Genomic DNA, 10,914 nt, shown 5'->3' on the forward strand with positions numbered 1-10,914 from the left:
GCATACTGATAACCTGCCTTGCGGGCTGCTTGTATATGGCGAATTTCAAACATGGGAATTGTCATCATAGTATTGAGATTTAACTCAGTCTTTATGGATTTTTCTTTAATCTTTATTTGATTGTACGCGCAGAGATTAAAAGGAGTTAATCCGTGGTAAACCTCAGAAGGAGATACAGGAAGAAGTCTCCAATTGACACAAGGGTTTGGTTCTTCTTTTTCTATGAGAGCAGAATTTGTAGGGGTTTCTTCTTCAGAACAAATATTTAAACCACTATGCAATTCGTCTTCATTTTGAATTTTTTCTAAATGCTTAGAACCAAATTGTCCCATAAATGCAAAGGAACTAGAACTTCCAGAATCCATTTAGGAATATAAAGAGAAATACCTGTAAAATAGTTTCACAACACGAGTATTGCTTGCTGATTCTTGTGAAGAAATTGCAGCTTTCAATTACGAACAAATCGCGGCTTCCTCAACTCTAGCTCTACGCAAGGATGAAGGGAACTTACTACATGTAGCAAAGGTTTGTTTCTCACATCTGATATTCTTTTTGGTTTTTTTCATTTCTTCTTTTCTATACTTATTTTTTGTGTTACTTGTTTATTCGAGCTTTTGAATTAGTTTATGTATAGTAGTAGGTGTTTTATAATGGATTATGAAGATAAATGCATTTGAATATTGTTGGGATGAAAAAACTATATCTACATAATCATGGCATCAATACAGAAATGTCAAAATTACATGATCTTTGTTTGAATTAAAAAGAAACCACTATGTTAGTCTATACACATTCGATTGAAACAATATTTTAGATGGCACCATTGGACCTGTGAAGTTTCGACCAAAGTCAACCTTTTAAAAAATTATTGTTAATGTACCAAAACCTTTTAATGAATCCAGACCTATTATCATGTCATTAAATGATTGTGACATGGATTGGCTGACACAACATGGACATCTACTATTTCATGGGGTCATATGTCTACACACGTCTACTATAAATAAACCTGGAACATAACGTATAGGAGTTTGAGCTTGTTTTCCTTCCATTAAATAGGCAGTCTTGAGTCTTTGGCATGGAATCGTGACAACATTCAGAAGATAGGTTAATTTAGAAAAATATATTTCTTGTAAAGTATTGGTACTCTTTAGAACTTCCCAAGTGAATGCCTTTGTTTTAGGGGTAAAGATATACCATGTTTAACCAACGGATCACATTGGATTCATTTTCTTGGCACTTTATCATGTTTATTTATTTATTTAATGCGGCATTCATAGTGCCATAAATTTTGTGGAATCCATGTTAGTATCTGCTTTCCAAAAGGATACCTTGCAAAACAAAAAAATGTATATTTGGTTCTTGATACTCAGTTGTTCCGGTGACTACAACATGCATTAGTACAAAAGAAACTTCAACAAGTGGATTTGCAACAAAAGAGGATAAATTAGGTGGAAAACTTATTGTTTAATGAATATTTTCTCATGGAAATAATAATCAAGGCAATAAATGTGTCATGGAAATAATAATCAAGGAAGTAAACAATAAGAACATGGTTTTGAATTTTCAAAAACATATGAGGCGCAAAATGCTTTCTTTTTCCTTTGAAAAACATATAAAGCTCATAATTCTTTATTTTTTTCCAATCAAATTATTCAATGTTTCCCCCATACAAAATACATGCAGAGTAAAATATTTCTACTTACGATGATTTGGCTTTTTCTTCCACTTAGATATGTAAATGTTAAAAACTAGTTTTTTTGTTCAGCTTCAAAACCTCTAGGACATCTTTCCAAATTTCAACCCTCGTAATTCAGATGTAATACTATAATATATTCATGGGAGAATTATTGGATATTTATCATATGTTTTTCTTTAATCCCTTTGGAGAAATACTGAAAGTTGTCTTTGAGGTTCAATTTCATTGTAGCTTCCAAGAACAATTTGTCAGGGGGAGAATGTGGATGGCCTAGTAGAAACCTATATTATGGGAGTTCACATGCCACTCTCTCTCTCTATTGTGTTGGATATATTGTTGTATGAGTGTGTGCTTGACTTGGGTATCTACAGTCACAAGTGCTTGCAAGAATTTTCCTAGCAGTCATGGTGATCCAAGATTTTTTTTTGCTTATAGATGCATCCGAATTGACATGAGTTACATCACTTAAAAACCATAAAAACATAAGCATGAAAAATGAAGACAAAGAGACATCATCATAAAAGATCATGACATAGAGATTTTATTACGGATTTCATCCAATTTGGACTACATCTCCAGGCCCTGCTCAATAGTGGGGAGGCCTTCTTTTATTAAGTGGCATGAAAAGAGAGAAGTACAAGCATATTTCTACATAAAAATAATTATACCTCAAATCTGGAAGATAGCTGGAAAATGGAGAGCCCATCTCTACAAACAGACAACACCATTGACTTCCTAGCGAAAAATAGTCTGAAAACGCCTATCCGAACACCTCATTCATATAATTGGGACTTCTGCAACCTTCTCAGAACCCTCTAATATTTGAAATGAGGTCCCAGCTGTTAGCGCTCGAATCTGCCTCAGGCTGAAGAAGGCAAAACTCGAGGCCACATCAAACCAAGCTCAGCCTCGTAGCTAGCCCTACGAGGACAGGAGAGGGCTCTCTCCAGTCTATCTCAGCAAAAATTTTTCTAAAAGGGGCTGAGATGACTTTAAAAGAAACTGATTTTAGGCTAGTAAATTGATAAAAAAGGGGTTTTTAATAAAATGATGGGGTTTTTCTGGGCTGCATGGAGCAAAGAAACAGCTTGAACAGAGAAATGTAATCAAAAACACAGATTTTCTCCTGAGGCAAGGTAGGCAAGAAAGTTTAACATCAAATTGAGATTAAATGGAATGGCAAGACTGCTGAGGAGCTGACAAGGGCATGGAGGATGAATCCTTGTCAAACAGAAGACAACATTAAATATGAACAAACTTAAAGGCAGAGCATACAAAATATGAATTCTACCTTAACACTTCATTTGTTCAATTGGAAATGATCATGAAATGAAATGAACACATAACAGGCTATACATGAAACAAAGGAGGACACAAATGTTAAATCTCATACCACAGGAATCTCAGAAGCCAGAGCTGTGTATTTTCATTAAAATCTCTGTCAAAGACTGTACAATGGAAGCTCTGTTTTCTCTTACACGCACACCTCTCAGAATTCTCTCCCCCTCCAAAAATCTCTTACAAATGATTTTTTAATACATTAAATAAACGCTGCTAGGGGAAAAACAAATCGACCCCAAAACAGGGGCGCTGTTTCACCTGCAGTTACAAAAATAGAGATAGAGTCATTTCTTTATTCTAAAACAGGAGATCGTCCCCCTTAAAATCCTCTGATGGCTAATTAAGAGATAAATGCTGGGGCGCAGATCCCTTTGAATCATTAACTGAAGTCTTGAAATAGGAATCGAATCCTATGTCTTCTGCTGTTTTGGCTCCGTTTGAATAGCGCTCTGTTGTATGCCTTGATTCGGATAGGATACGCAAAGCGTTCATTGGAGCAGTCTTGAAGCAATGTTATGGTACATGGAGCAGCGTATTGGAGAGCGTCAATTTGCAAATGTTTTCTCACATATTTGGCAGCATGCTCACTCATTATCGCTTGGGTTTGGCATATTATTACTTGCAGTTGGCTTATCGATTCCTTTGTACCCGCGATGGCAAACCAATTGCAGCTGACACCTATGAAATATATCAATGTTTTCGATTATTTGAAGTGTTCCCCTTCATTTGCAATGGCAGGGAAAAGACCTGATGCCTGATCACAAAGTAGCACATAATGGCCAATGTCGTAAGCATAATTGATCCACCTACTAAAGTCACGGCAATTGCTGCCCACTTGGAACGTTGATCCACAACAACGTAAGCTAAGGCAATAAAAGACACAGAAATGCAAATAGAGGCCAGCCACATTAGTTTGTTAATTACAATAACCACCCGCTTTTGAGCCTTGGTTTCCCATGCAACTAGCGATATCGGAACCACCACAACAGCCAGTGATACGAATAATGCCAGTGAATCAAAGATGACAAATATTTGAAATGCTATCTTGTGGGCTACAAGGGCTTCACCAGCATTTGGGCCCGCGCCCATATATTGACCAGGCACAGTAAATAATGCCGCAAAAGCAATTGCGGCAATAAGAACAGCAACAACCGTCACGGAGTTTGTGGCGTTCAGTATCCCCTCTCTATGCATTTTTCTTAATTTCTTTGCAATTCCAGTAACTCGTTTATCTGTTGTCACTGTCTGCATAAGTTGTGTATGTACACCATGCTTTATATCACTGACAGTCTTTGTGAGTTCTCTTGTATCCTTAGGTTGGTTTATGTTTTTGGCACTCTCAGCTCCTGCGTCTTTCAAGGCGTCTTTGATTTCTGATGCGTGTTCTGCACATGGCAACTTCTCTGCAATATCCAGAGCAGTTTCTTTTAACTTGTTAACCACATTAACATTGATGTCTGGGCACGACAGTAGCTCTTTCACTATCTTCATTAGTAGGCCCAGCTAGAACTAGGATAGAACGCTCCTTGTGGAAACAACAACAAGATATACCTAATGGATGTTGTTGTCTTAGTTTCAACTGTTGAGTGGGTTTGTTGTTCAAGAGATTAACTGCACTATTTTTCTCATCAATTACAATCCACTGGAAAATGCAATCTGACGTAATAACCATAATCCTATACCCATCAGATATCTTTGCACTACTATACTCCCAGACAAACAACCCAACAATTCTTCCTGCCGCTTGTAAATGGCACTTTGAAATCTCCCTCAGCTCTTCTTCATTTGATTTTAGAAAATATATAATATCTGAGTTATCAGATACTACAAGAATGTTCCAGTGATCCACCCAAACGCCGTGCAACAACACCTTGGATTCAGGCAAAGCAGAAAAGGTTTGAAAAGCTCTTGTGAAGTTGTCATCTTTCCTTAAAATTGTGATCTCATTTTTTACCAAGACTGCAAGGTATTCGCCACTTGCAGAAAAAACAATTGATCTTCCCCTACCCTCAAGCAAGTGCTCTTTACTAGCTAACCAGCCAATACTGAATAGTCTCAGCCCTCTGATAGGAAACCAGGGGAAGATACTTCTATGGTTACGATTAATTTCTTCATCCTTTATACAAGAAGCATCCACGAGTCCAGAATACTTCTGAGCATGATATTGTGTTGCAAATAATGTTCTCGAATGAGATTTCTTTGAAGATGCCATCCTAATATTCTACCGTTAATTCATCCAATGGTTGCTCAAGAAGTAAATAAGAAACCCTCCATGAAGTATTCACTGAGATGCCGAGACACTGTGGAGATTGTGACACCGTTCGCTTCTCTGCTTAGAACCACTTGAGGCTTCCTCGTAGTCAAAGTAATTTCTGGGACATTTTTTATTCCAGCAAAAATCAATTTATTTGAGTAGTTTCCAATGGCACCTTTATCAAAAATAAAGTCACAGATGCATCTATTCTTCCCTGTCGAACATATACAGATTTGATTTCCATTTGATCTGGCAACTGAAATGCTAACCACACTTGAGATACCATGGGCTCCTTTAAATGAGCAAAATGTTTGAAACTTCTCTGGCATAATTGAGTTTTCAAGATCGATCAATCTCACTGGAAATTCAAAAGCAACGATATTGCCCCGCTGATCACCACAAACAAGTAGCTGATCCACAAGGCTCACATCAATACATACAATCCATGCCAAGAATGCTGATGTGAAATCAGCAACTAAAGATGCTTGATACTCTTTTGATGGATCCCCTCCAACCATTGACTTCTCTAAATGTGTACTCCAACCTCCACAATTTTAATCCTCCTTTTGGATCTGTTGTAAAAACATGCCTATGCCCTAAGGACTGGCACCAGTAAATTCCAAGAAGTTGCCTCTCTCTTTCAGCAGACCAAGTAAAAGAGCATGGGTTTTCATGATTAATATTACTAGATACAAGTTGCACAACAGTCACTCTTCCTTTGCCACCTGTCAAATTTGACTCTGACAGAGGACTTTGAGAAGACGGAGTCTAACACCAGCTAGCTGCTAGGAGCAGGTGCCACTATTCCGCTCTACAATACTGTGCTTCTCTCTCTGCTCTCCCCTTTCCTCTAACTCAAATGGTCCTTTAAATAAGTCGGTGGAAAAATCCATCAAAACATGGGCAATTCTAACCATAGGCTAAGTTAAGAAAAAGGGAATTTTCCAATAGAGGTTCTTGGGCCCGAATAAGGCACGGAAACAAACCTTTTAAAATAGGGAAAACTCTGTTGAACAATCAAAATAGACCGTTCGTTTGAAACCTCAAAATGGTGAACAATACAAAGAATCGACGAAACCGACAACTTTAAAAGAGAATTGACATTTTTCATATTGGTGGACAGACCAAGCCCAAACAACAACACTCTATGATACATGGACCTGCCGAAATTATAAAATACAACGTATAACATATCACATCTGGCATTCCCCATCACAATCACAATTGGCGGGAACCGTCGATGTACAGACCAACCCATGCTTCATTGCTCTACGATATGGCAGAACTGTCAAGATTATCAAACACAATAGATGAAATTTCGCAGCCAACCATCCATCGCAACTTGTAATTGGCAACTTCCATCGGTGGACATACCCAAGTCTGCATAACATGGATTCACCGGGTTTATTGAATACGTTTTATAAATATCGCGTCTGGGCAATCCTATTGCACATTAGAATCAACAATTACAGACAGACTGCTTCACAAACACAAACCCTTTTATGCAATTGTGATATGCGACATTTATCACATCACAAAGAAAGTCTTGTCAAGGCTGATCCAAAACCTCTCTCAATCTGCGATCGCGATATGCGATATCACATCGCAATAAAGTCCTGCCAGGGTTGATTTACCTTTCTTTTCTTCCTCGAGCTTATGATATGTGATATCGCAATCGTAGCTGGGAATTCCATGGGTCGATTCTTCCTTAAGCACTCCTCCTTTACACCGATAACCGATATATAGGGCCCAATGGACCTGCCACATGGCGCGCACTCATTCACTAAAGCTTTGCCATGTCATCTTCTTCTTTCCACCTGGACAAGTCAAACTCAAACTTTGACTTGCTCTAACTTTGTCATCTGGACTCAGATTTGAGTATCATTCACACCATTGGAATCAAGGCGATGAGCATGTCGATCTAATGCTGAGTTCATCCAGAATCTACCACTTTGAGTTTTGAGCCTTTTGTCATGCCACTAGTACTTTTCTAAAGATCCACCTAGATCACATGGGAACACTCCCCATATGGTTTAAAGATGACTAATTATTTTCCTTTCTAAAAAAATATACAGACAAAAACTCTAATCCATCCTCTTTTATTATTCCAATTATCATCGATTAATTTCATTCATTGTTGATTAGGGTTTTGAGAATTGCTCATGGCAAGAAAAACAACAATAGATAGTAGAACTATTTTTATGTTTTTCTATTTCTTAACTTTTCATTCAACTCTATTTAGTTTTTCAGTTTCTAGTATCTCTTTTATAAATTAGGCACATGAAATATCTTGTAAACATTATTCTATACATGCTATAACTCTTTGGTGACAATGGCCTATTACATTTCATATTCTACTTCTTCCAATCTGGTTCATAAATTTATAATTGCTATATGGTTAAGGTTATTTGGTTCAACTTCATTTTGAATTCTACTTCTTGCTATCTATTTTGATTTTGTAACTTTTAAATACCTTACCACTGGTTACAAAGTATTGAGGCTTGTACTGAATTGTTGATGTTCTAATCTAATATGAATCACATTTCTAAGCTCTCAATAATATCGTATTGCCTATTATTAGCATAAACATCTACTTTATCCACAACTAATTTGGCATTCTATACATTTTTTGAAGGTGTTGGTAGTACGGCTAGGAACTCTATCCATCATAATAATCGTTCCACTTGCACAAACCTGGTGGCTTATAAGAACCTAGCATGTCTTCTATTTTTTTGTAATTAGGGTGGGTGGGATGGGGGGAATATCACCACCCTTTCTTTACCAATGAGCTAGGTCCTATTGTGCAAGCCCTTTTTATTTGAAAATATATGCATTATAATATATAAATATAATTTTATAGAATGTCCATGGGAATGCTTCGCTCCAAAGTCTTTTTTGTTAAATATTGCTTTAAGAATCTTGCAAAGTTTCAAGGCCTCTTGGATTTGCATGATTTGTAGATTTGAAAGTAAAGGATGCTAAAGTCAGTACAGAGTCCATAGTCAAGAAATTTAGTTTCTTTGTGAATTCCTTAAGATTAATCAATGTTGGTGGTTTTTGTGCATGTGTCTCAATAGCCTTGTGACCATTTGGTTCTAGTCATATAGATTTTTCCTTGATTTTGATTATTTGGATCCAAGGTAGAATAATTGAGATACATATACCTCGTTCTACATTATGGTCTTCCTTCATTTTGGATACATAAATTTGAATCAAAATAATGAGGAAATATCTTTTTTTGCTACCTCATGGTACTTTCTTAGTTTTAATTTTGTTGTTTTTACTTCAATGAATGTTTCCCACAATTGTTTATTATTGACCTCTTTGAGTGCTTTGAGTGTGAGAGTCTTTGAAGCACCTTTGATAGCACACTCTTATGACAAACTTGTTTGGGAGCACTATTTTGGATATGAAGGAGTGCTCCATGCATCCATGGGAGGCACTCTGAGAGGTGCACTTATTTAGTGCTTTTGGAGTGAAAATGAGGAGCTTAGAGCACTACCTAAGTGAGCCTAGAGCTTTCCTTGGGTTACCGAGAGTTATCTTGACATTAAAAAAATGCTCATGAAGCATTATTGTGCTTAGTGAAATTTCTTTTAAAAAAATTTACATTTGTAGATTTTTTTCATGAGAGGTCTAAGGGTGGGTCTTAATAGCCCTGAAACTCATAGCTAGCATTTATGGAGATATTGAAGGGGAGTTTAAAGGATACCATAGTCATTATTGTTGAAGATATGAGAGGATAGTTCTATGTCTACTCTTGCTTGTATTTTTTTCCATTTGTGTTGAATGCTCTATTTTCATACTGTTCTCGTTCCTTTTCCTTCATTTTTTTGCATTTTTATCAAGTAGCAGTTGGGTATATGGTATATTCTTCCATCTTTTAATGATGGTGTCGATTGGTGATTCCAATGATGAGAGTGAATTTGAGAATCTTTGTGGTGAGGATGGCTCATTCCATGGACAGGGACTTTTGGATTTGTGATATATTTAATTCCATCATAGAGGTATTTGATTTTTCTTTTACCATGGAATGGAGGAAACTCCTCCTAGAAGATGCTAGAGTTCATTATTCGCCAAACCATTTATTTTTATATTCTAACTGGGGTGCCTTCTTCCATGACCCCAATATAGTGGAAGAATAGCCTTTGATACCTCCTTAGTAAAGGAAAATGATATATTGTTTCCAACTCTCTCCAACAGGGTGTGCATCTCCTTGGACCGTGTTGTTCCCTTCTTTGGAGGACCTCCTAGTTCAAGGATTTATTACCTAATGCTAATCACGTAAAAAAGTCAAAATTCATAAGAGCTTTGGACTTCCAAAATCTCCCCCACCATGAAGTTTATTATGTTCCCTCTTCTTCATACATAACATTATCCAATACTTGTCATGAATTTACCCGAAGAATGGTTTTTGGAATACCTCCAAATTGAAGGATTTATTACCTAATGCTAATCACATAAAATACTTGGACTTCATAGGAGATTTGACTTTCAAAAATATCCACCACCACGAATTTTCTTATGTTCCCTCTTATTCATACATAGCATTATCCAAAACTTGTCTTGAATTTACCCAAAGAATGGTTTTGGACCCTACCAAATAGATATCCTCCATTTTTTGTTTGATAGGACTCTACACTAACTTCCTAATATAGCCTTGTGAATAGTTAGAATCAATACCTTCCAAGACAAGAACCTCAACAATCAACTAACTTCCTTGTCATAGGGTTGGAGTAGTTGTCCCTACCAAGTTTGTTAGTACACATGTTTCTTGATGTTTCAATAGATTTAGCATATGCTTGGAAAGATACAATTTCCTTGTATCTTTATAAGAATAATTGGGTGATTACAAGAACTGAGTAATTGTGTGGTTGGTCTTCAAAAGAAAAATGTTTTTCCTTTCAACAGTATGTTAGGGTCTTCAATTAACTGAGCAAGACATGACCTCCAAAGATCAACTCCTCCTTGATAATATAGTCCTAAAGTTTTATGTGAGGAATATCCAAGGTCTGTTGAAAATCAATGGTGTATGACCATTTCTCTTTGTAAAAAAATTATCAAAGTCTTATAAATATACATCTTTCAACTTCATTTCCTTAATCTCTATATGGCAATTCCCTTGTCGACTATTATAGTGGTAACAACATTCTATGTAATTATTGTCCATTTTTAGAAGAATGAAGTGAAAGGACTGAGATTTAGATTCTCTTCTTCGCTTATTTGCATTTATTGACTCTAGAAAAGACTCTTAAGAGACAACTGCTATTGTTTATTAAAGAGTCCAAAATAATAAAAAATTGTGTGACATGACTGAGGGACTTGTCTGGAAGTGAATTATCATCAATATTGTAAACATAAGACTTAAGATTTCTAGGCTTTGCCCATTCTTGATCTGTAAGTTGATTTTCTTTATGTGTTTCATTTACCATGTGTATTCCACCTTCTACATTCATGTGTTTTTGTTGAAGCACATCTTGTCTATATGGAATGGTTAATGGGTTCAATGTATATGAGATGGGAAGAATTTGAATTGAGTCAATTATAATGGAATGGTTTGGGAAACTAATTGCATGAGTTGATGAAGGGTTGGGAATAATATTTTACATTATTCACTTGC

The 10,914-nt window shown here is 36.4% G+C and overlaps 1 pseudogene; it reads right to left on the minus strand.

Moving 5' to 3' along the window:
• Window positions 1-3,730: 3,730 nt before the first annotated feature.
• Window positions 3,731-4,531, minus strand: LOC149141181 (ankyrin repeat-containing protein At2g01680 pseudogene; annotated as a pseudogene).
• Window positions 4,532-10,914: the final 6,383 nt, after the last annotated feature.

Source organism: Pinus tabuliformis, chromosome X (assembly GCF_031772625.1).
Source record: "Pinus tabuliformis cultivar Carrire ecotype Pingquan chromosome X, CPIR1, whole genome shotgun sequence".
Taxonomy (NCBI): Eukaryota; Viridiplantae; Streptophyta; class Pinopsida; order Pinales; family Pinaceae; genus Pinus; species Pinus tabuliformis.